Raw genomic sequence first — 23,786 nt, forward strand, 5'->3', positions numbered from 1 at the left:
CCATGTCGAAGACCTTCCTAAAGTCCAGAAAGGCTATGTCCACCGTGACACCCACATCTAAGGATTTTGTGACTTGGTCATAGAAAGCCACCAGGTTGGTCTGACAGGACCTGCCTCTAATGAACCCGTATTGGTTGCCCCTAAGTATAATCTCCCCTGCTGGCCCCTCGTGGACATGCGCCAGGATAACTCAAAAAGCTTACCTAGGACCAAGGTAAGACTGACTGGCCTATAGTTTCCTGGGTCCTCCTTCCTCCATGAAAGTTCTCTCTCTCCATGAAAGAAATGACATATTTTCAGTGCGGGATTCCTGCTCACCTGGCTGGTCAGTGCTTGGTGAAGAAGCAGGCTATGGGAAAGACAGCTCCCCCATAAAGTAGAGGCAGGACTACCCTACCCCAACCTGGGATGAGGGACAGAATGGAGGAACTGAGCCTCCCACCCAGTGGACCTGTGTCTTTTTTGGGGGCTGGTCAACACCCCTCACGGTGAAGGAGGGGGCAGGGACAGGGACAGGTGCTGCCTAGGTAGGGGAGCGGAGCCACAGCTCGTGGGAGAGGTGGGTCCTGCTGCTGCTTGCACCCTGGAAGGGCACTGGAAGTGGGGAGGCGTGTGCCCCCGGATTGCAGGGCGGGGCAAGCTGGGGCTGCGCAGGGCTCTTCTTGGCAAGGGCTGGGCTCAGAGCAGATGCTGGTGGCACTGGGAGGATGCTGTATCTATCCCAAATTTCACCACTGCTCCACTCCTAGTGCTCCCAGTGCAGTCCTGGCTCAACACTCTGCCTCCATCCACATGTTAGGAAGAGCCAGGGCTGCACCAGGAGGCTGGTGGTGGTGGCACTGGGAGTGGAGCAGTGGCAAATGTTGGGGTGGATGCAGCATCCTCCCAATGCTGCCTGGTCTTGCTCTGAGCCCAGTCCCAGCCAAGAAGAGCCCCGCCCCACATTAGATCTGGGGGGCACATGCACCCTTCCCCTCCCCACACCCACCCCCCTGTGCCCTCCCGGGGTGCAAGCAGTGGCGAGGGCTGCCTCCTCCCCCCCCCCCCCACGAGCTCTGGCTCTGCCCTGCCTGGGCAGCCCCTGCCCCCTCCCTCATTGATTTGCCCCCCCCATGCTCCTTCCCCACCCCCCTCCACCACACTGGACTTACCAGCTGGAGGCAGCTGTATCAGAAATTGGATTGGTATTGGCCAATATTCCTCCTTAAATATCAGCTATTGGTATCGGCCCCAAAAATCTCTGGTGCACCCCTACTACTGGCTCCAGTGGGTTGTCCTTTACCTGCCCACCAGCAAGGGAGGTCAGGGCCTAATTAATCTAGCAAGCAGGGTGGCTGCCTTCTGCCTGCAAACCTTTTGGTGTCTGCTCTTTGGTGGCAAATGCCTCCTTGGGCAATGGCTGGCCTTCACTTTCCTGCCTTGAGTGGGGGACCTCAACCTCAATTGGAAACTTCCTGTTGGATCCCAGTTGCCTTGGCAGGCATACCCTGCTTTCTTTCTACCACACTCTTCTGAGCCTGGAGGGCCTACCTCCAGCTGAGACCCCAGGGCAGGTACCTGTGATTTTCAGAGTTGCTGCAGGAGCCCCATGTCCATGTCTTGGCTTTGTGGCAGGGGACACCAAGCTTTGCCTCCTGAAGCCCCGTTGCTTCCTTGGTTAGGTTGCACGCCATCTAGCTGCCCACATCTTCGACTTGGCTTGGTCTGCTTGGTTCTCAGCCAAAGTGTGGCTGACCAGCTGGGCCTGCACTCTTGTTTATTTTGTTTAGTGCCTCTCAGCTGAAGTAAAAGCTGCCTTCTCTGCAGATGTGCTTGCTGCCCTAGAAGAGCATCTCTGCACGTCATATGCTCTCCCCAATGTCAGCTTGCTAGACAGACCCCCTCTTACTGCTAGGTTTTGGGCTGTGGACAGCAGTGAGAGTGGCGGGCCCAGCACTCTGCTATCCCTCCCTGTGCCCACTGTCCTCAAGGACAGTGGTGGGATTTGCCTTAAGATCCTGTCTGGTAAGGCACTGGACATGTGGACAAAATGCATCATGGCTGTGTCCTTGCTGCCTGCGCTGATACAACTTGGAGGTGATGGTGTCCAGTGGCAGGATCATCAAAGCAAGTCCTCCAGGCCTGGTGTACCCTGTACAAACTACCTATTGCCAAGATAACTGGCAACTTGCAGTGATGCCTGTTGTGTGGGGCCCTGGCCACGGGCACTTTTGTCCACTATTTAGACTTGGCAGTGCTGGTGGCCCACCTTTCCTGTAAGGAGAAGGTGGAGGAGACTCTCTTCTGTGCCTTTTTGGACTGCCCCTGGCTGCAGCTGTTCTTTGCTGCCCTCAGCACCCTCTTTAGCACACTGGACTTGGACTTCTCTGAGAATGTGTACATCCTCTATCACAAGAGGGATCAAGGGGATCCTGATCTGCCTGGCCAATTTCCTGCTGGACCAGGCCAAAATGGCAACTCTGAAAAGCTGCAGGGGCCAGCTCTGATATGGCCCTCCAAATCTTCTGCTTCCCGGTCTGGGCATGTGTCGTTTGATTTTGGACACTTTGCCTTGCAACAAAATGTGGACCAATTTGTGTGGCTCTAGGCCTTTGGGGTGTGGGGGCTCTGCAAGGTGGAAGATGGATAGCTGGTTCTACATCTGTAAACCTCTATGGGGCATTGGGAAGTGGAGTTCAATCTCCAGTGACATGGTATTTTTTGTTGCTAACAAGTGTTTCATGTTTGGCCCCCAGGAGAGCCACACACCTTTGCACTTTCACCATTTGTTTTTAATATACGTATAATAAAGGTTTAAAAGTCTCTGTTTGTCACTGTCTCACATATTCTGATTCCTCTATTGGCTTTTTCCTGAAACTTTGTTCCTAGTTTGACTAACAAAGCTGGATGTTTTTTGAAAGAAACTTCCTTTTTTTCTCTTCTGTTTTTTCTTCTCCTTCACTTTTTTTTCTTTTTTAATATCTTGCTACAGCTATTGCTTGTCTTATCATTTCTGTAGTATTGTTTTGTTGTTTATTTTCCCCATGTGTCTAGGCACAGTTCTCTCTCATGTAATCTGTTCCCTTTTTAATCTTTTTGTTACACATATAGGTGTCTGTTCTAAGTATGTGACCAGGTATGTGTTAACTTATGTGTGTATTTCTCATACATCTTTATGTAATCTTGAACAGTGGCTCAGCATGGGAGGGGAAGGGAAGCATGTAGCTTAGCTTGGCCTGCAAATAGCATAAAGTACGAACTGTCTTCATAAGGGTTTTATCTTGTGGTAGCTACCTTTTCCTTAATGAAGGCAAATCCTATCATGAAAAATATACTTTAAGTGACCTATTGAGTCCCATGTGGAAAGTCTTTTGCAAAGCCTGGAATTGAATTGAGTTTTTTTTTGCTGGGGGAGTATTCCCATGTGTTAACCAGAAGAACAGACTACTTTTCTTGCCTTTTCTCAGTTTCAGACTTGCACCTTACAGAACAAAAGAGGCATGATCTCCTGTTAGCCATATCTCAAATCCTGTATTTAAAAATTGGGCTGCTAAATCGTTTCTTAAAAGCATGGTTTTCTACGTTTAAGTTTTCAGTCTCATACCAGACATTAAAAGAAGACTGAAATAGCAGCTTCTGATCCCTGCATTTTTTTTTTTTCCAAAAGCTTGAAGACCTATCCTTTTATCAAACATGGTGGCAATAGGAAGATTGATCATCTGTATTACACCATTATTGGTATTAACAGTATTCTTCCTTCCATTTTGTACTGCTATGGCAATGGGAGTTGTTATTCGACAGGTCTCTTCCTGGTTGGGGGATGAATGACAGGATTCTTCTTTTCTACCCACTGTACACAAGTGACGCATGTGGAAGCTAACAAAGAGAAGCTGATATTTCTTTTACTGTTATAAAACGTGCTTGGCAAGCCCCTTGTATGCCGAGTCAGAGAGAAATTCTATCATATCTGGAATTTTAAAGTTAGTGAGAACTGAATTCAGTGATGCAAAAAGGCTTTCAACATTTGCAGGCTAGCTTTTCCGTAAGATCATTTTTCACAAGACTTGAATCCTGATCAAAATATCTAATCATGATGTAGACCTTCTTGTCATTGCTGACATCATTACTTTCATCCATCATAACAGTGAAAGGACCTGATCTGGCAAGGTTCATGGCTTGATGGTGTCTGATGTGCTGACAGAGCTTTGATGATGCACATAGCTTTTTGTTCTTCCACAGGGAAATTCTTTTTCGAAAGCTGAATCTGGGAACATTATCCGTCAAGTTTTGTGAAATGGTCAGCAAAGTGAATAAGGAACAATACTTCAGCATTTGTAACTTTTCCACTGAATGATTGTTGAGCTAGATTTTAAAAAGCATTAATATTTCACTGGGAAGATAATGGTGCTGTATAACTGGCTTAATTTCCAGATGCTAAGTGTTTCTTCAGGTGGTTGATTTCAGCTCTGACAGTGCAAATATTCTGTAATATAACACCACATATTAGATCCATTGAGGGTTGTTCTTTTTTACTGATGAGACAAAATTCACCCCATTCTGGAAGAAACTCAGACATCAACTTCAGATGGGATCAGGGATTAGATTTTTCCTACTTATTTTTCCTGTGTAAAGCTCTTAATTTGTATTCCAGCAGAAGCCAAAACACCCCAAAAAGGGTTTTAAAGAGGACTGAGAAAGAAGATAAGTATTAAAACATGATCATATTACTGAAAATACAGCTAACAGTCTAATTGTTACTTTTCATCATGGGTAATTTGCAATTCATAGGTTCATAGATGTTAGGGTCGGAAGGATCCTCAACAGATCATAGAGTCTGACCCCCTGCCTAGGCAGGAAAGAGTGCTGGGGTTAGATGACCCCAGCCAGATGCCTATCTAGCCTTCTCTTAAAGACCCCCAAGGTAGGGAAGAACACCACCTCCTTTGGAAGCCTGTTCCAAATTTTGACCACCCTTACTGTGAAGAAGTTTTTCCTGATATCGAGCCTAAATCTGCTCTCTTGTCAGTTTGTGACCATTGTTCCTTATTTGAAAGTTACTGGCACTCTGTAATCGTAACATAAACTAATGGAAAAAAATATCTAAAATAGTAAATGTATATCAAAGGCTATTTCATAGATTTCATAGACATTAGGGCTGGAAGGGACCTCGGAAGATCGAGTCCAGCCCCCCGCCTGAAGGGCAGGAAGTCAGCTGGGGTCATAGGAACCCAGCAAGATAAGCATCCAATTTACTCTTGAAGGTGTTCAATGTAGGTGCTTGAACCACCTCTGATGGCAGGCTATTTCAGACCTTGAGGGCTCAGACAGTAAAGAAATTCTTCCTTATTGCCTATTGTAAAAGACATTTTAGTTGTGATGTGGTGTTGATTTGTGTAGCTGGATCTTTTGGTCCAAGTGAGCTGGGCTCCGTTATAGGCAGAACAATGAGCCATCTGCATAGATTAGATTGCTAAATTCTAAATTAAACTTAAATAATTGCATACAAGAGGCCAGAATCCTGCACGTAGATCTATGTTACAGCATTTTTTATACAGCTACCTTAAGGTTTATGTGATCGTAAGTTCTTTTCAGTTGGAGCTGCACACTTGCCCTGTAACCTTATATATTACTTCTAATTTATCTTGCCTATTGAAAGAATAATCTCTATGTTAAGGAGATGTGTAAATGAAGTTGCTGATCAAGAAGTTTGTGCACAGAAATGTGTGGCTACTGATTTTAGACCAGACCAGCTCAAGAACATTTTTTCTCAACACTGGCTTCTCAAATTTTAGGCAGAGCCAGAATCTAAGAGTTCTCTGTTGTTGGCTGTGGATTTATCAGCTGTATACTGTTCGCCTTTTAGTCAGATCAGTAGAACTGACCCAGCTTTGTCATGGTTTTTCCTGATTTACCTTCGCCTACTTTCTCTTGATTCTTTTCCTCCTTGTCTTTCTGTTTTTTTTCCTTTCTTTGATTATTCTCTCTCCTGTTTCTGACTCCTCTCGTATGTGGTGGTCTTTCAATATTACTAGACCAAAAATAACTGATAACTAGAGATCTGGGTTTTCTGTTTGCTGCAGAAAAATGTGGATTTTCTCCTTTAAAGGAGAAAAATGAAGGAAGCTGTGGGTTTCCCCGTACAGGCTGGCAGAGTTCCAGCCTGCAAGGGGCTGCATGAGGCTGGAGGGAACGGGACTCAGGGAGTGCCGTGTGCATGTGCGTGCACACACATGCACATGGCAGCCAGGCAGCAGTACAAAGCAGCTCCCACACCTCCCTCCAGGTAAGCCTATGGGGGTAGGGGGTATGGGTGATGTGTTGGGGACAGGGGGAGCACAGGCTACACAGCAGTTGGGGGTCACATGCCCCCTGAGATTTCTGCACCAACAGAGGGGTGTGGGGCTGCAGCTGGGCCGGACCAGCTCTGGGCAAGAGCCATCTCAGTGGCCCAGTGGACAGGACCACCTCAGAGGCCGTGGCAGTGTGACGTTCCCTCCCATGCCGGGTCCTGCCTGTTGGGCCATGGAGGCGGCTCCTGCCCAGAGCTGGTCCAGCCTGGCTGTAGCCCAATGCCCTTCTGTGCACGCAGAAATCTCAGGAGGCACATGCCCCCCAACACGTTGCCTGTGCCCCCTCACATGGCACCTGTGCCCACACCCTCTCTTCCCCACACACCCACCCCCTTGCTCATAGTAGGTGGCTGGAGGTAGGGTGGGTTGGGGGAGCAAGTTGGGAGTTGAGGGTCACTGGCAGGGCTGTGGGTTGGGAGTGAGGGGTGCTGGCAGGGCTGAGTGGGCTGTGGGACAGAAGCAGGCACTGGCAGGGCTACGGGTCAGAAGCGAGGGGCTCTGGCAGGGCCAGGGGGCTGTGGGTTAGGTGCAAGGGGCACTGGCAGGGCTGGTGGGTGGCTGTGGGTTGAGAGTGAGGGGAGATGAGATGGGCAGGGCACTGGCATATCAGGGCTGCTCACTGACACAAAGCAGCAGGAGAGGGGAGGGGGCAGCTGTAGCTGGACCTGCATCCTGGTGAGTGAAGGGGGCAGGGGGATCTCTGATTTTCCATGATAAAAAAGCAAAATCAAACACCAAAATATATAGGTATTTATAATTTATTTTATTATAATGATTGATGCATTAGGAGGCTTCCAAATTGTTTTAAAAATGTAAATATATCAATAAAACATTTGTGTTCAACTGATACAACTATATGCCTTATATAATGGTGTTTCATTGTAATTGCAGAAAAATGTCATTTTTGGCTTTTTAAATCAGAATTTGGGATTTTTATCAGAATTTGTAATTTTTAAACAGAAAAAACCAGGATCCCTGCTGATAACCTACTTAGGAGTTCTATGAAGCATGTATTGGCAGAGGTTGAGTGAAGCTTATAGGGGTGCTTTGCTCACATTGCATCTATCCAGGAGAATCTAATCTAATTGGTATTTCAACCCAAATGTATACATGTTGCTATCAAAATATTTGAATTAGTCAGTGGTTCCATAATGTGGAGAATTAAAGCTTTCCTCGATGCTTTCTCACAAGTCCAATTTATTACATCAGTGATATTTGTAGATACATAACAAAATAGTTGCCCATTTTCATTTTATTTTTCATGAAGTGGTACTACTATGAAACATGTAGCACAGCTTTTCTATCTTCAGTACCATTTCTTAAAGGTAGCATTGGCTGCATTTTTTCTGAAATCCAAGTTGTTGTATTTCCATTAACAAAAATAAATTCTGTATCCAACTCTCCCCTGAGTGATCTTTCATCTTTTAAGTGCTGCTTCAAAGACCTGACCAAACACTGAAACCCCACTGAAACAAAACAACCCCTCCCAACATGAATAATGAAATCTAGTTTTTTCTTATTAAACTGGATTGAATATACATAATGCTTTCTTAATTTCTATTAAGCCAGAGTTTCTTAAACTGTGGTTTGCGGACCACCACTGGTCCGCGAGCTCCATTCAGATGGTCCGCAGAAAGGTTGCGGAACAATCAAGAATATGTATACTTGTAAGACTACTGATATTAACATATGAGTTGTGTAAAAAAAAGTTTATCAAGTGGTCCACCGAGATTGTCAGCAATTTTCAAGTGGTCCATGGGGAAAAAAAAAAGTTAGAACCACTGTATTAAGTTATAAATACGTTACCTCACAACGTATGTATCTATCTACTTATTCTCTTTATAGTCTTGAACTTCTTGAACAGCTCAAATAGAACCCTGATTTCACTTCTGATTTTGTAAATCCAAAAGCTATAAATGGGTGATTTGTCTCCAGGTTTGACCATCTCAAGTTTTTATCCCATATAGCTGAACAGCACTGTGCGTGCCTATACATGAACAGCAAGTCTGCTCTGACACGTAATGAGGGTTGCCAACACTCCCGGAGTCTACCGGAATCGGCATCAATCTCTTGGTGACTACTGAAGGTAATCGGGTAGATTGATATTGTGAACAGGTTAAACAGTACAATTAATGACTAGAGATGCACTGATACATCAGTCCCATATCGAATTGGGACCAATGTGAGGGAAATTGACAGTATTGGCAGTCAGCTTTTTTGGGGGATGTGGCCAATTTAATGTTGTCAATAAATGCCCCGTGCATGTGCACAGCTGCAGCACGGCACCCAGGTGGCCAGGAGTGCAGCCTGGCAGCATGGAGAGCAGGTGGGTCCAGCTGATAAGTCTGTTGTGAGGGAAGGGGTGTTGGGGTGGGGGTGCAGTTCAAGGCCCCAGTGGATATGGAGGGAGTGGGGCAGGGGCAGGCACTTGCACAGCCAGGGTGGGTCACAGGACGGAGTTGTAAATGGCTTGTCTGGGGGGCATGGGGAGGAGGTGGCAGCTCCTGCTGCTACATGCACCCCAAGAGGGAATGGGAGGGGTGTGTGCCCCTGGCTCTGCATGTAGGGTGGGGGTGGGTTGCCACTGTGGCTGGGGGTGGGGCCAGCAGTGGGCTCTTCCTGGTGGGGGGGGAGGCTGGGCTGGGGCTGCACTTCGTGTGGGTGGCAGCTGCTTTGGGAGGGGGAGCTACGGTGAATTTTGGGGTGGCTGAAATCCTCCTCCCCATAGTCCCCCTTCCAGCGCTGCCCACCCCAAGCTCAACCCAGCTCAGCTCCCCACCAGGAAAAGCTCGGCACCGCCCCGGCCCCAACCCACAGTGGCAGTCTGTCCTTGCCCTATGTGCAGGTACGCGGGCACACCGCCCCCCCCACCACCATGACCGCCCACCCCCTCTAGTGAGCTGCTTGTGGCTCTGTCCTGCACTCTGCTCCGGCTGTGCCGCACCTGCCCCAGCCCCACTCCATCCCTCACCATGGGAGACTCAATCTGCCCTCCCCCCTCGCCTCTTTCTTTACAACAGATTTACCAGCCAGATGCTGCTGTCCAAGTTGCCTGGCTACATATTGCCAGTCGCATCAATATTGGTTGATAAGTCTGTTGTGGGGGAAGGGGCGGCCCAAAAAATCTCTGTCGTGCACCCCTATTAACGATATTACGTCATGTTGGGAGAAAAAATCTCCCAGAATAGCCTTCAGTCAGAATTGGCAACCCTAGCTGTAATTAGTGTGTGTCAGAGCAGACCCTGTAGTCTGCTGGAGTGAGGCAATTACTACGCTCCAGCAACCTCCAGCGTCTTGGGTATCAGTGTTCCCATATTTCAAAATGGTAGCGGGGGTGCTTTGAGCTCGTTTGAGGTTTAGATAAACCATCCCCACCACCACTTTGAAGTGCAGGGACTCTGATTCACGAGACACTCTGGGCACTTTGATCAGAGTTGCTCTCGGAACCACTGTAATTAGCGGTCCCTTCTCCCTCCCCCCTCAGCATGTGTATAAATGCCCTTAGCTTTTACAAGAACAGGTAAATTGATCTTCTCAGCCAAAGCAAATTAGGCATTTGGTAGGAGAACTTTCTCTGTTCAGAATCGGTGGGCCCTAGGATGTGAAGTTGCAGATGAACATAGGAAATAAGAGAGAAAATGATTTTTGGGAAACTTGATCTTTTTCTAAAGATGAGATGAGCATTGAAATATGTTTGCAAAAGAGGCACCCAAGCACTTCACAGTTTGTTCGCGTTTAGTTGTGACTCGGTTAGAAGGAATGATGGAATCTGTAAGGATTTACCAGTAAGTAACATTTCAAGCCAGTAACATGTGCCTGCAGGTCCTGCTATGTGTTTGAACATTCAACTAATCTTTGAATTGAAACAATTCACTGAGGCGAATGGGGGCTGCTTGCCACTCTGGAGCTATATTGTTTTATTCTGTCTGACTATGGAACAAACGAGAAGAGATAGGGTAGTATTAATCCTATTGAACAAAGCCCTGATAAGATCTCATCTGGAATACAGTGTACATTTCTGTCACCCATGTTCAAGAAAGATGAATTCAAACTGGAACAGGTGCAGAGAAGGGCTCGTAGGGTGATGGGGGGAATGAAGAGTCTATTTTATGAAAGGTGACAAAAAAAGCTTGGTTTGTTTAGCCTGGCAAAATGAATCCTGAGGGGAATAGGACTGCCTTTTTAAAAATACATCAAGAGTATAAAGTATGGAGAACAAAGAAGTGTTTAAGCTAAAAGAGAGTGTTGATACAGAACAAATGGGCATAAATTGTTTTGTATCAATTTTAATCTGGAAATTAGAAAAGGATTTATACGCACCAGTATTTAGAGGCTATTCCAGAAGCTGACTACAGAGGTAGTGGGGCAAAAGACTGAGTGGGTTTAAGATAAAACTTAAGCAGTATACGAAAGGGATCACGATATATTTGCCTGTTGTAATAGTGGACTAGATTTAGTGACCTAGGATAGGGGTTTTCAATCTTTTTTTAGTGTAAGTACCCCTGGTGGATGGATGCTGGGGGGGGGGGTAGTGCACGGCTGGACATGGAGCAGGGAGGCGGAGACGGTGGGGGGCGGGCCGAGAACTGCCCCCCTCCCAGGAGCAGGCCGGGGCAGGACAGGGAAGCTCACTGGGCTGGTGTGTGGCGGTGGCGATTGCTGCATGCGAGCTTCCGTGCCCCATCCCTGCTTCTGGGAGGCAGGAGTGCTCCGTCCCTGCCTGTGCGTACCCTCTAGGGTCAGTCCAAGTACCGCCAGGGGTATGCATACCTCAGGTTGATAATCCCTGACCTAGGAGATCCCTTCCAGTCCCATGCTTGCAAGACAGCAAAGCACTGACTTATAAGGCAAACAGTGCAGACTCCCTGTGCTAACCCGCAATGCCCTGGATAGGTCATCCTGCTTCCCTAATCAAAACCAGCAGATCTGTGTTTGTGTGGCACTGGGGGCTTTCTAATTAGTGTAGCATAGCTATAGTGTTAGCTAGCATCTAGTGCTTCATGAATACAAGTATATCACCTGTTGGGGAGGTAGTGTGATGTATTTTGAGACTACCCCTGTCTGGCAGAGAAGGCTTACAGTGTAGACATGTCCCTAAAATTAGGAATTTGCAGTTAGAAAAAGGTTTTGTTCTTTCTATCTTTCTCGATGTCTTGCTCTTCTAAAAAAGTAAAAAAATCCCCAAATCCTAAATTTTTGAGGGTTAATACTTCCTTCACAGAATTAATTCCAGGATCATCCATACTTAACTGAATTCTGATTCAGCCTTTTTCAAGAGTAGTATGCATGCTGTGGAAGTAGGTCTTCCATTGGGATACTAAAGTGTGTTGTTGAATTCCCCACAAGTAATTTATTTCCAGGACCACAAAGAATAGTTTTGCTTTTTTGGTGCCCTCTATGTAAAACTGGCTCCACTGTTTCCAAGAAGAAAAGTGATCCAAGAGCTCTTATAGTAATATATCATTCAAAGACCTTTTCTGTATGGAGCTGAATTAATTTACATCTGCTAAATTGCCCTTAACATTTTACCATGCCTAAGATCCTCTTCATTATCCATACTGATTTCTCATTCACAGTTTACTGTTCTGTGTTGCTTTTCATAGGGTATGGTAGTTTTTCATGTATTAACAGTTTGGGGGGAGTCCATTATCTCTTTCTGTGGTCTTTCCCAGTCTCTTTTTTCCGCCTACCGAAGAGTTCTTTCAGATGCAAGATGACTGAGATGTACAGTTTTAATAATGATCTGTTATGGAAACTCTTTTCCATTATATACGTTCAGATATTTCATTGTTTTATATTATTATGTGTAGCAGCACTTTTTTGGATTACTTTTGTTTTATACTGTTACATTTCATAGCTTTTCCCAGATTACTAGTTAAGCTAACATTTCTCAGATTCTGATTCAACTCAGAAGAAAATTGTGTTGTTTTTTTTTAACTACATTTGAGCACTTTTCAAATAGCTGAACTATAATAAAATTGTAAGGTGGCAGCTTCCCCTTCCCCTGGATTGGATGACTCCTTAAATTGTTTTGTCTGTAAACCTCAAGTTGGCATATGAATAATCATGATTGAGGGTTAATGACTTGTTTATGAAACTTAGTGACTTTTTTTGGTTCACAGATATCACTAATGTCAAGTCTGGTCTTGCCAGGATGTGAGCTGTTCTGTGTTATGAAACAAAGGCACTGACATTTTAGAAGTTTTCAATAAGCATCAGGCAGACGTTAACTAAATGTGTAACTGACTAAAATTTCATTCTCTCAGTCAGTTTTCAGTCCTTTATAATGGCATAATTTAATTATTTTTCCTGTCATTATATTCTTCTAGAGTTGGCAAGTCTTGAATTACTAATGTAAAAAACTCTCAAGAATGTAATTTAAAAAAACTCAGATATTATCAAGTTGCCTTTATATAAAAATTAAATGATAAAGGACGCACTTTTTTTAGGAAAAAAATCTTTTGTTTGTATCAACCCACAGGACTAATTGTAGTTGTGAAAATAAATTTGCTGACCTAACAATTTAATGGAAAATCTGCAGTTTTTCCAGTATTCTATAGTATTTTGCAGGTTCTACTTTTTCATTTAACTGAGATGATGCAGCTGTCACAGTATAAACAGTCGCCCAGAAAAACCCCCCAACAAAACAAAAAGCCTCCAGCCAAATGATAGCAACAACAAAGGTGGGAATTTGCCCCGCCCTTTCTTCCCACTTAAACTTCAAAGCTTAATTAGGAGCATTTAAATGCTAATATTAAGCTCAGGGTATTTTTTCTTTCTTTAGGGAAAAAAAACCCAAGAAAATAAAATCCATCAAAAATGTTTACGCAACATTAAGGTTACACAGTTAATTTTTGCATTTCCTGATTTTTATAGTTATGGTTCCAGCCACCACATTAACACCCTCCCCCTTTTTCTGTAATCATATCAACAGTATGAACAACTCTATGTCTTTGTAGAATCCTGTTAAAATTAATGGGGTTTGTTTTTTTACAGGTGTTGGCTCTGTATTAGTGAATCTGAATGTAAAATCAGGAGTTGAGTCCATTTTTTTTTTTACACACTTATTTTTCTGCTCATGCTTTCCTTATTAAATGTGAAGCTTAAGAAAAATAGAATCTATAATGTGCTGTTTAGATTTTCAGTATTGACAGCCCTAAAGTAAAATTACTATTAATTAATCACTGTAAAAAATAATGAGCTTAGTTGAAATTGATATTAACAATTTCAACTAAGCTCATTATTTTTTGATCTGACTCTTAAGGTTTTGAACTTCCCCTATCTGCCCCAGTGGCTGTGAAATTTCAAGAGTTTCTTATTTCTGACTTTTTCATTTTGTAACTGTAACAGTACCTTTACAACATCTTTGTGTTTAAGAGTCTGCTTGCTTTATAATTTATACTAATGAAACCTAAAAATAAATAATGGTAAGACATCCTTCTCCTGAGGTTCTATATAAGTATGTATGAACATGATAGAAGGGGGAAGAAGAAACTTGGTACAAAGGCATATGTGATTGCACAACTATTGGATAGAAAATGAAGTTCCACGTTAAAAAAAATGTATGTGTAATAGTATTCTTGAGCAGAAACTGTATTTAACTGCAAAGTCTTTGTGTCTCTTACTAATATTTTAATTGCATAAACATGTTGGTGTTGTGTAACTTCCTTAACTGCATGCCAGTTCACATCTTCACTGCTGAGTTTCAGTTCAGTCTCCACTAATTATAAAGTCTATCTACTGAAGTCACTGTTCAAATCTGTACTTTGGACATTTGGATCAAAATCAAGCTAGTCTTTTAACCATTGCAAAAGAATAGATCATGGAACAATAATGACCCGTACTTTCCTGAAGTTAAGTTTGTATACAAGAGATTTCTTAAATGTGGTTTGCTATTTGGTAAATGATTTCGAATTGGAGTTTCAAACTGAAATATTCTTTGCTGCCCTTAGTCTTTGCTTCTGCACTGTGTTCTTGTGAATCCTTGTAGGGGATCATACTTTATTACATACTACAGTTTCTTGAAGTTGGTGGGACTAGGAATGTCAGTAAAGTCAGATAAATTGTCCATTTTGCTGCCTCCCTTTTTAAATTTGTCTTCACATTAAAAAAAAAAAAATTAAGGTTGCTCAGATATTTGATCTAACTTCATATCAAAGCAGTTTGGAATATGCTACATATACCTGACTCCAAGATTACTTTGAATTTAAGACGACCCCCCCATAATAGATTATATACATGGAAAAGTATAAATTTGTTATTATTTATTGTCCATGTATAGCATGTAATTATTGCGGGTCTTCTGAAATTCACCCTCCCATGCCTCTGTTACTGTGTCAGGGAAAGCAGTGGCTGGGGGTGAGGGGCCAGACCCCCATCCCTTGTTCCCCTGTCCCCTTGTCCCCTCCTTGTCTGCTCCTGTTCCCCTGTGCCATATGGCCCCCTGCTGTCTGCCTCCCACTCCTGAGCCTGGAGCCAAAGCCAGAGCTGAGCTGCTGCCTGCCATGGGCTGGTACTCGATGCTAAGACAGGGTTTCCTCCCCACCCGCATGCTGATGATACAGGTAAATAGGGTATTAAGAAGTATGAAAATGACATAAAAATATAAGGTAATTTACAGGAAATATATAGGGATGACAGTCCATGCGTTTACTCAGAGCACACAGAAATAACATATCACCACGTGCATTCTTATCATGACCTTTATTCTGATGCCCAAAATGTATTTAGGGAGTTTTTAAATGTACATTTTATTGCTGATGTATGTATCTTTCATAGAACTTTGCGTTTTATCAATGCATTTTCTTTCTGACTTCTAAAGAGCAGGTAACAACATACTGGTATTCAGGTTTTTGAATATGTGAAATTGTCAGTATTAGTTAACTTTTTTTAATCAGTTTATTTTGCAGAGAAAACCCCCCCAGTAAAAATGATATTTTTTTCTTTCTGTTAAAACTGGTCTGTGCACAAAATTTTTCTGCAGACTTAGGTTTTTATAAACTTTCAAGCATTAAAAATCTGTGCTTGTTCATACTGGAAAGATGATTGCATGAATTAAATTCATTTTGGTTGTTTTTTCTGGTGTTGGAGTTCAGATAAGTAGGAAGGTATATATTATTATTATTATTATTTATTAATAAACCTCCCCCCAGATGCCTAGATGCTTCACTCTGCCATTTGTTAGTTAAAAAATAACTTGAATACAAAACTTAAATCTTGGCATGGACATATCTTCCTTAAGGAATCCATCTTTTGCAAAGTGTGAAACAATTGAAGTAAATGATGTCTTCTCTAATTCATCCTGTAAACAGAAGCCTGTCTGTCTGTCTGCTTGGTATTCGCTACTCATACCTTTGTTCTTGCAGTTTATTTTGCCATCAGAGCCTTCAATAAATATAGTCATTTTAAATACTCTCTTGATGCTTCCTTTTCATAAAAATTCGGATTTGTATTGGTTATAACAGCAGTACAAACTTTTAAGTCAGCTAATACAAATTATATGTTTTTTTGGGTGGAGGGTGTATTTGAGGTGAGAGAACTTGAATAGTGCAATATTGAGTGTAAGCAGGTGGGGCAAATTGCCCTCACGGTGAGAGAGGGAGTAGAGCAGGGGCTTCCTTGTCAGAGTGGTGGATGCAACCTAGGGTCCAGGAGTGGGACAGAGCTGCAGACAGCTCATCTGGGGGTGTGGGGAGGTTGGTGGGGAGGTGGGGGGCGGTGTAGATCTCTGCCACTGTACACATCCCCAAGGGAGGCATGGGGAGCATTTGCCTCCTTTAGATTGTGCATGGGGTGAGGGTGGGCTGCTTGCTGTAGGCTTGGAGTCAGGGGCTGCACCAGCCTCTTCCTGGCAGGGGACCTGGGTTTGGAGCCAGTAGGAGCAGGGCAGGTGGCAGTGGCAGTGCTGGGAGTGGGAGCTATGGGGAATTTTGAGGTGGCTATAGCCTCTAAACCTGCCTGGACAAGCCACCTGTGGCTCTGTGCCACTCCTGACCTTGGGGTCACATTCAACACCCTGGATGGGCAGCCTCTGCCCCTGCCCCACTCACTCACCTTGGGGACCTCAATTAGCGACCCCATGCCTCTTTCCTCCCCTACGCCCATTTCTCCTCTCCCTCTCCCCTTATAGACTTACTGGCAAGAAGCTGCTCTACAAGCTGCTGGGCTGCATTCTTGTAAATTGATGCAACAAGTGGGGCTTCCGGGGCCAGTCCAATTGTTGGCCCACCCACCTGTGGCAGGGCTAACCACCCACCTGCTTCACCTTCTACATCTTCAATGAAACCAGCTGTAAGCTGTTAACCAGGTGGGAGGCTGCCCATTTAATTGCTAGGGGTGTATACACGGCTCTAAATTTCCCTATATTCTGTGTCCCATGCCTCACAGCTGGCATCCATATCACTCCTGTGCCCGCACACTGGAGCTTCCAATTCCCCACTCAATCCCATGCACCCACACTGGAACCTCATCCCATGTGCCCCCACATTGGGGCTTCTCAATATCCCCACCCCCTTTTTGAGCCTCAGGCCTTGTGGACCTGGACGTGGCCTTAGGTCCTCTTCTATAGCCTGGGCCCTGCCTCAGGCCTCAACTCATGAACCTGGGCCCTGTGCTTTTATCTTTGGGATGTGCTCCCCTAGCCTTTCCCCTACTCTGGGTAACCTGCAAGGCAGTGAGGGCACAGGCTTTCTGGTGCCCCATACTCGCCCTTCACTGGGGAGGCACAGTTGTGGCATTTCCTGAGGACTGCCCTGCCACTGGCAGCCCCCCCACACCATCCAGCCCCAGCAGTGTGTAGTTTTAGGTCATGTCCCAGAACCAGGAGCCTCTACCATCTGTATAGCTCCTGCCATTTCCCCCAAAATGTTAAGAGCAGCAGCTCCAGCTGGATGGTGTTCTCCTGGTTGCTTGCAGCAAACTGCTGGCTCCACTGCTCAGGGCCTGTTCTTAACACAAACAGCTGGGTCCTGTTCCAAATCAGGCAGTCTCCTGCTGGTCATATGCCTGATTAGGAGTGTAGCCACCTGCAGGCTGCTGCTCTGCTACTTGCCCATGCCCCTTTCAGTGAAATGCACAGCTTGTGCTTTGTCACAATTGGGTATCAGATGGGTATTGGCCAATATGGCTGGTTAATAATCGGCTATTGGTATTGGCCAAAAGCATCTTTATTGGTGTGTTCCTAGTGAAAATGTTAGCTGCCTGCCTTGGCCTGTTTCTGACAGCATACTAGCTGCTCCTCTCATCTAATAGAGTGTAAAACAAATGTGAATGCTTACTGTTCACCTCAACTTGCTTTTTTGTTAAGAGGGCCCTGGCAGACAGGCCATACTTGTATATGTGTACCTTTACTCTTTATGTCTTTTGGTTGAATGGGCTGGCTTTGTGGCCATTTTTCTCTTGTAGCTCTTACTGCAACTGCACACATAGCTACTGCAGTATCAACTCCCTTCTGAACATGCAACCTGTAAGCGGGTTTCAGAGCCCTTGGTCTTCTTTCTTTAGGTGCAAGGAAAGAAAGGAACTGTCTAGAACAGCAGTTCACAAACTTAGATAGATTGTGCACTACCAATTAAAAATGATACAACCTTAAGTACCACCAGCAAATTTTTGTCATATAAAGTATGACATATAATAAATCTGTTAACGTGTACCACTGACAGGTTGTCTTTATACCACTAGTGGTACGCGTACCACAGATTGGGAGCCACTGGTTTAGAATAATACAAACAGCTATTACTAGATACAGTGGGATGAAATGAAGAAAAGGAAACTGAAGTGAATGTTGGGAAAAACTTGCTGGCAGTTGGATCTTATTAATCTAAGCCTGAGGCTGTTACTGCTGCACCTTGTTTAGTCATACTTTGAGCTAGCTTTCAACTAGCTAGTTCAGATAATGCCAGTAGGGTAGCTGTGGTAGCAGACCACAATGTGGCAGGTCAGTGTGGGATAACAACTCAAGTATTTAACTTCTCATTTAGGTTTTTCACCCCATAATGAGCTGTGTGCTATGATGTGAACAGTACCTCAGTTAGCAAATAAAGCTACTGAAGGTTTTCAGTAGGTTATATCTACAGTATAAATGTAACTTTTGGGGAGAATCTTATACTTGCAGAGGAGTATATTAGACCAGTGTTTTTTAGGCTTAAGGAACACCTTGGAAAATGCCAGCTCTTAGCTTTCACTTTTTTGACTTAAGAAAAAAAAAAAAAGCAAAGGTATGAGACCACAATAGGTCAGAATGTTTTTAACGCTATGGATTTTTATTTGAAACCTCTGCATTTCTTATAATTCCTGTAGGTGTTTGCACACTTAACAGTGCTAATATTACACAGCACCCTTAAATGGATCTCATAACACCCCAGGGTGCCATGGCACCCTGGTTCAGAATCAATGTTAGACCATTTGATAGATTCTGTCCATAATTTAATTTCTTTTGTAATCTAGGTAAGATGTCTTTATACAACCAACCAATCTCAAAAACAGCTGACTTACGAAGTATACTTATACCCACTCAGTTTGTCAGGGAGATATAGTACTACAGGTGGATTGTAAACATTTGAGATGCTAAGAGCACTACTAGAACCTGTTTGATAGATTCATTTTCCTTCTTCTCTACCATGTGATTACCTGTTACCTTTACTTGACTGATTAATTAGCATTAGGAATGCTAACCTAGCAATTGTAGGTATGACATCTCTTGACTGTTGCTGCCCATTAGAGGTGAATGCAAAACTACATGTTTGGGGGCCACTATAATGTCATTCAGGGAACACAGGTGTATTGTATTACTTATTTCGAGATACAGTGGTGAGCTACATGGGTTTTGCTTCTGACATACCTCAGATTCTTCTGGAGCCAGTACCACAGGTAGGTTTAATTGAAAGTATAGTGTATGAGTCTCAATGTGATACCACTTCTTTGTGTATAGTTTGCTTGGCATTTCTAGATGGAAGGAAAGCTAATGCAGGTCATGGTACAGGTTTCCCTCGATTTTATGCAGGTTCTTTATATGTGAATTTGTTCTTATGTGATGAGCATATTTAGACCCATAATTTATTATATGCAAGGTAAATTCACTCTTATACGATCAGCATAGCTGTCCCCACCTGCCCAAGCAGGTAAGTCTGTGGGGGGAGGGGAAAGGGCCATGGCCCACTCATGCCTTCCCATGCTGGAGCAGCCATGGGAGCAGCTGATACCAGCTGCCTGCAGCTGCTGGGCTGCACCGTGCCCTGGAGCAGGGAGCTGGTGTCAGCTGCTCCCGGGACCACTCCAGCATGGGTTGGGGTGAGTGTGAACAAGTAGAGCCCCAGGCAGCACGGGGCATGGCACTCACCTGCCGGGAGCAGCTGACACCAGCTGCCGGGAGCAGCTGGGCTGCACCATGCCCCAACCCCCACGGAGCTCCTGCCTGTCCCCACTCACCCTTTCCTGTGCTGGAGCAGCTCCGGGAGCAGCCTGTAGCAGCTGGGCTGCATCATGCCTCAACCCCCATGGGGCTCTGCCAATTCCCACTCACCCTTTCCTGTGCTAGAGTGGGCTAGGGAGCGGCCGGCTCCAGCTGCCTGTAGTAGCTGGGCTGCACCATGCCTTGGAGCAGGCCGCTGGTGTCAGCTGGTCCCGGGTCCGCTCCAGCACAGGATGAGGTGAGTGGGGACCGACAGAGCACTGTGGGGGTTAGGGTATGGTGCAGCCCTGCTGCTCCAGGCAGCTGGTGTCAGCTGCTCCTGGGGCAGGTGTGAGTGCCATGCCCTGTGCTGCCCAGGGCTCCGCTTGTTTGCACTCACCCCAGCCTGTGCTGGAGTGGCCCCGGGAGCAGCTGACATTAGCTGCCTGCTCCAGGGCATGGTGTAACCCAGCGGCTGCAAGCAGCTGGTATCAGCCGCTTCTGGGGCCGCTCCAGCACGGGCTGGGGTGAGGGAGAACCAGCAGAGCACCGGGGGGTTGGGGCACAGTGCAGCCCAACTGCTGTAGGCAGCTGGTGTTGGCTGCTCCTGGGGCTGGGGCAAGTGCCTCCCTCCCTCCCTCACCGCCATGGGAACCTAGATTCATAGATTCATAGATGTTAGGGTCGGAAGGGATCTCAATAGATCATCAAGTCCGACCCCCTGCACAAGCAGGAAAGAGTGCTGGGTCTAGATGACCCCAGCTAGATACTCGTCTAACCTCCTCTTGAAGACCCCCAGGGTAGGGGAGAGCACCACCTCCCTTGGGAGCCCGTTCCAGACCTTGGCCACTCGAACTGTGAAGAAGTTCTTCCTAATGTCCAATCTAAATCTGCTCTCTGCTAGCTTGTGGCCATTGTTTCTTGTAACCCCCGGGGGCGCCTTGGTGAATAAATCCTCACCAATTCCCTTCTGTGCCCCCGTGATGAACTTAAAGGCAGCCACAAGGTCGCCTCTCAACCTTCTCTTGCGGAGGCTGAAAAGGTCCAGTTTCTCTAGTCTCTCCTCGTAGGGCTTGGTCTGCAGGCCCTTAACCATACGAGTTGCCCTTCTCTGTACCCTCTCCAGGTTATCCGCATCCTTCTTGAAGTGTGGCGCCCAGAATTGCACGCAGTACTCCAACTGCGGTCTGACCAACGCCCTATAGAGGGGAAGTATCACCTCCCTGGACCTATTCGTCATGCATCTGCTGATGCACGATAAAGTGCCATTGGCTTTTCTGATGGCTTCGTCACACTGCCGGCTCATGTTCATCTTGGAGTCCACTAGGACTCCAAGATCCCTTTCCACCTCTGTGCCACCCAGCAGGTCATTCCCTAGGCTGTAGGTGTGCTGGACATTTTTCCTCCCTAGGTGCAGCACTTTGCATTTCTCCTTGTTGAACTGCATCCTGTTGTTTTCTGCCCACTTGTGCAACCTATCCAGGTCTGCCTGCAGCTGTTCCCTGCCCTCCAGCGTGTCCACTTCTCCCCATAGCTTTGTGTCGTCTGCAAACTTGGACAGAGTACATTTGACTCCCTCGTCCAAGTCGCTGATGAAGACATTAAAGAGTATCGGTCCAAGGACCGAGCCCTGCGGGACCCCACTGCCCACACCCTTCCAGGTCGAGACCGACCCATCTACCACGACTCTTTGGGTGCGACCTTCCAGCCAATTCGCCACCCACCGGACCGTGCAGTCATCCACATCACAGCCTCTTAACTTGTTCACCAGTATGGGGTGGGATACCGTATCGAAGGCCTTCCTGAAGTCTAAGTATACGACATCCACCCCTCCTCCTGTGTCCAGGCGTTTCGTAACCTGGTCATAGAAAGAGACTAGATTGGTCAGGCACGATCTGCCTGCCACAAACCCATGCTGGTTTCCCCTCAGCATAATTTGCCCTGCCGGGCTCTCACAAATGTGAGCCTTGATAATTTTTTCAAATACTTTACCAAGGATGGAGGTGAGACTGACCGGCCTATAATTGCCCGGGTCCTCCTTCCTCCCCTTTTTGAAAATGGGGACCACGTTAGCCCTTTTCCAGTCTTCTGGGATTTGGCCCGTGCGCCACGAGCGTTCGAATATTCCCCCCAGTGGCTCTGCAATGATGTCGGCCAGTGCCTTCAGCACCCTTGGATGGAGCCCATCCGGGCCTGCTGACTTAAAGGCATCCAGTTCTTCCAAGTGACTCTGCACCACCTCAGGATCTACGTATGGAAGTCTGGCGCCTTGCTGCTGCCTCTCTACAACCTCAGTGAGAGACTTGTCATGTCCCTCGCTTAGGAACACTGAGGCAAAGAACTCATTGAGGAGTTCAGCCTTGTCCCCCCTGTCTGTCACCAATTGTTTCTGCCCATTTAGCAGCGGTCCTATTCCTCCCTGGGCCTTCCTTTTACTCCCAATATATCTAAAAAACAATTTCTTGTCCTTTACTTGGGTTGCCATCCTCAGCTCCATGGTAGCCTTGGCCCGCCTAACTGCCTCCCTACAAGCACGAGCAGAGGAGATATATTGATCTTTAGTGATCTCACCCTGTTTCCACTTTTTATGTGCTCCCCTTTTGGCCCTTAGGCTGCTCTGGATTTCTCTGGTCAGCCATGGAAGCCTCCTGGCCCCTTTCCCTCTTTTGCCTCGCTCGGGGATCGTCATGCTTTGTGCCCGAAGGATCGTTTCCTTAAGGCACAGCCACCCTTCTTGGGCTCCCATCCCTTCAAAACTCCTACTCTGTAGTGCTTCTTTGATTAATCGCCTGAGTGCATTGAGATCAGCTTTCCTAAAGTCTAGCACTTTCACCCTACTAGTTACCTTACCCACTCGCCGTCTTATGTTGAATTCTAATATAAGGTGATCACTGTCTCCCAAATAAATGGCTACCGATCTGGAGGTCCCCTATCATGTCATCTCCCGTTGCCAATACCAGATCCAGTATGGCATTCCCCCTAGTGGGACCATGCACCTCCTGTGTCAGGTGGAGGTCCTGTACACAGGTTAGAAACCTGCGTGAGCGATGGGACCTTGCTGTCTGCTTCTCCCAGCAGATGTCCGGGTAGTTTAGGTCCCCCATGACTACCGCCTTTTTAGCTTTTATGGTCTCCGAGAGTTGCCTCAGGAGCCCTGCATCTATTTCTTCCCCTTGGTGTCGGGGTCTGTAGCAGACCCCTACCACCAAATCCCTCTCTCCTTGCCCCCCATGTAGCCTAACCCACAATCCTTCTACTTCCTCAACCTCGGTTTCTGTCTTGATGAGGGTTGATGTATATTGCTCACTGACATAAAGTGCAACCCCCCCCTTTCTTCCCCGACCTGTCCTTTCTATACAATCTATAGCCCTCGATATGTACCTCCCAGTCATGGGATGAGTCCCACCAGGTCTCTGTTAGCCCCACTAAGTCATAGGTGTTTAGTGCAAGCAGGAGCGCTAGTTCATCCTGCTTGTTCCCCATGCTCCTAGCATTAGTATATAGGCACTTGAGCCCTGCGACTGGTGCCTTTGCTGCCCCCCTGCACCCAGTCCCATGGGGCCCATTGTTTCTTACCTTCTTGTTTCTTATCTGTTCTGTAGTGCTGGCCTCCCCATGGCTTTCAGGTTTCCAATGCTCTCCTTCTTCAGGCTGGGCTGTCCTTGTGGGTGCCACATGGTTTGGTGGTCCACAGCTTCCCCTGCCCTCGTACTCCCCTCCCCCCGACGAGCCTAGTTTAAAGCCCGCCGGAGGAGATCCGCCAACCTAGTAGAAAACACACGCTTACCTTTGGGGGACAGGTGAAGCCCATCCCAGCTGAGCATGTCCCTCGTCGTGATGTGCGGGTCATTGTCCAGGAAGCCGAAGCCTGCCTCGAGACACCACTGCCGAAGCCACCAGTTGGTCTATCTGATGCAGTTCTCCTGCCGTCTTCCTCGTCCGGTCACTGGTAGGATGGAAGAGAAAACCACCTGGGCACCGAACTCCTTCAGCACGCCACCCAGAGCACAGTAGTCCGCCATCAGGTGATCGGGGGTTCTCCTGGCCGCATCATTAGTACCCACATGGAC

The 23,786-nt window shown here is 46.2% G+C and overlaps 1 protein-coding gene across 19 annotated transcripts in view; it reads left to right on the forward strand.

The window, feature by feature from the left end:
* The window catches only part of BAZ2B (bromodomain adjacent to zinc finger domain 2B), a 288,601-nt gene that overhangs the window by 30,755 nt on the left and 234,060 nt on the right, over positions 1–23,786 (forward strand). For 16 of the 19 annotated variants that reach the window (XM_019480273.2, XM_014599410.3, XM_019480279.2 and 13 more), the window contains exon 2: positions 8,297–8,415. The exons of the other annotated variants lie outside the window; for them this stretch is intronic. The gene's annotated coding sequence lies outside the window, so the exon portion shown is untranslated. The remainder of the gene's footprint in view (positions 1–8,296; positions 8,416–23,786) is intronic. 19 annotated transcript variants of the gene reach the window in all.

This window comes from Alligator mississippiensis, chromosome 4, assembly GCF_030867095.1.
Source record: "Alligator mississippiensis isolate rAllMis1 chromosome 4, rAllMis1, whole genome shotgun sequence".
Taxonomy (NCBI): domain Eukaryota; kingdom Metazoa; phylum Chordata; order Crocodylia; family Alligatoridae; genus Alligator; species Alligator mississippiensis.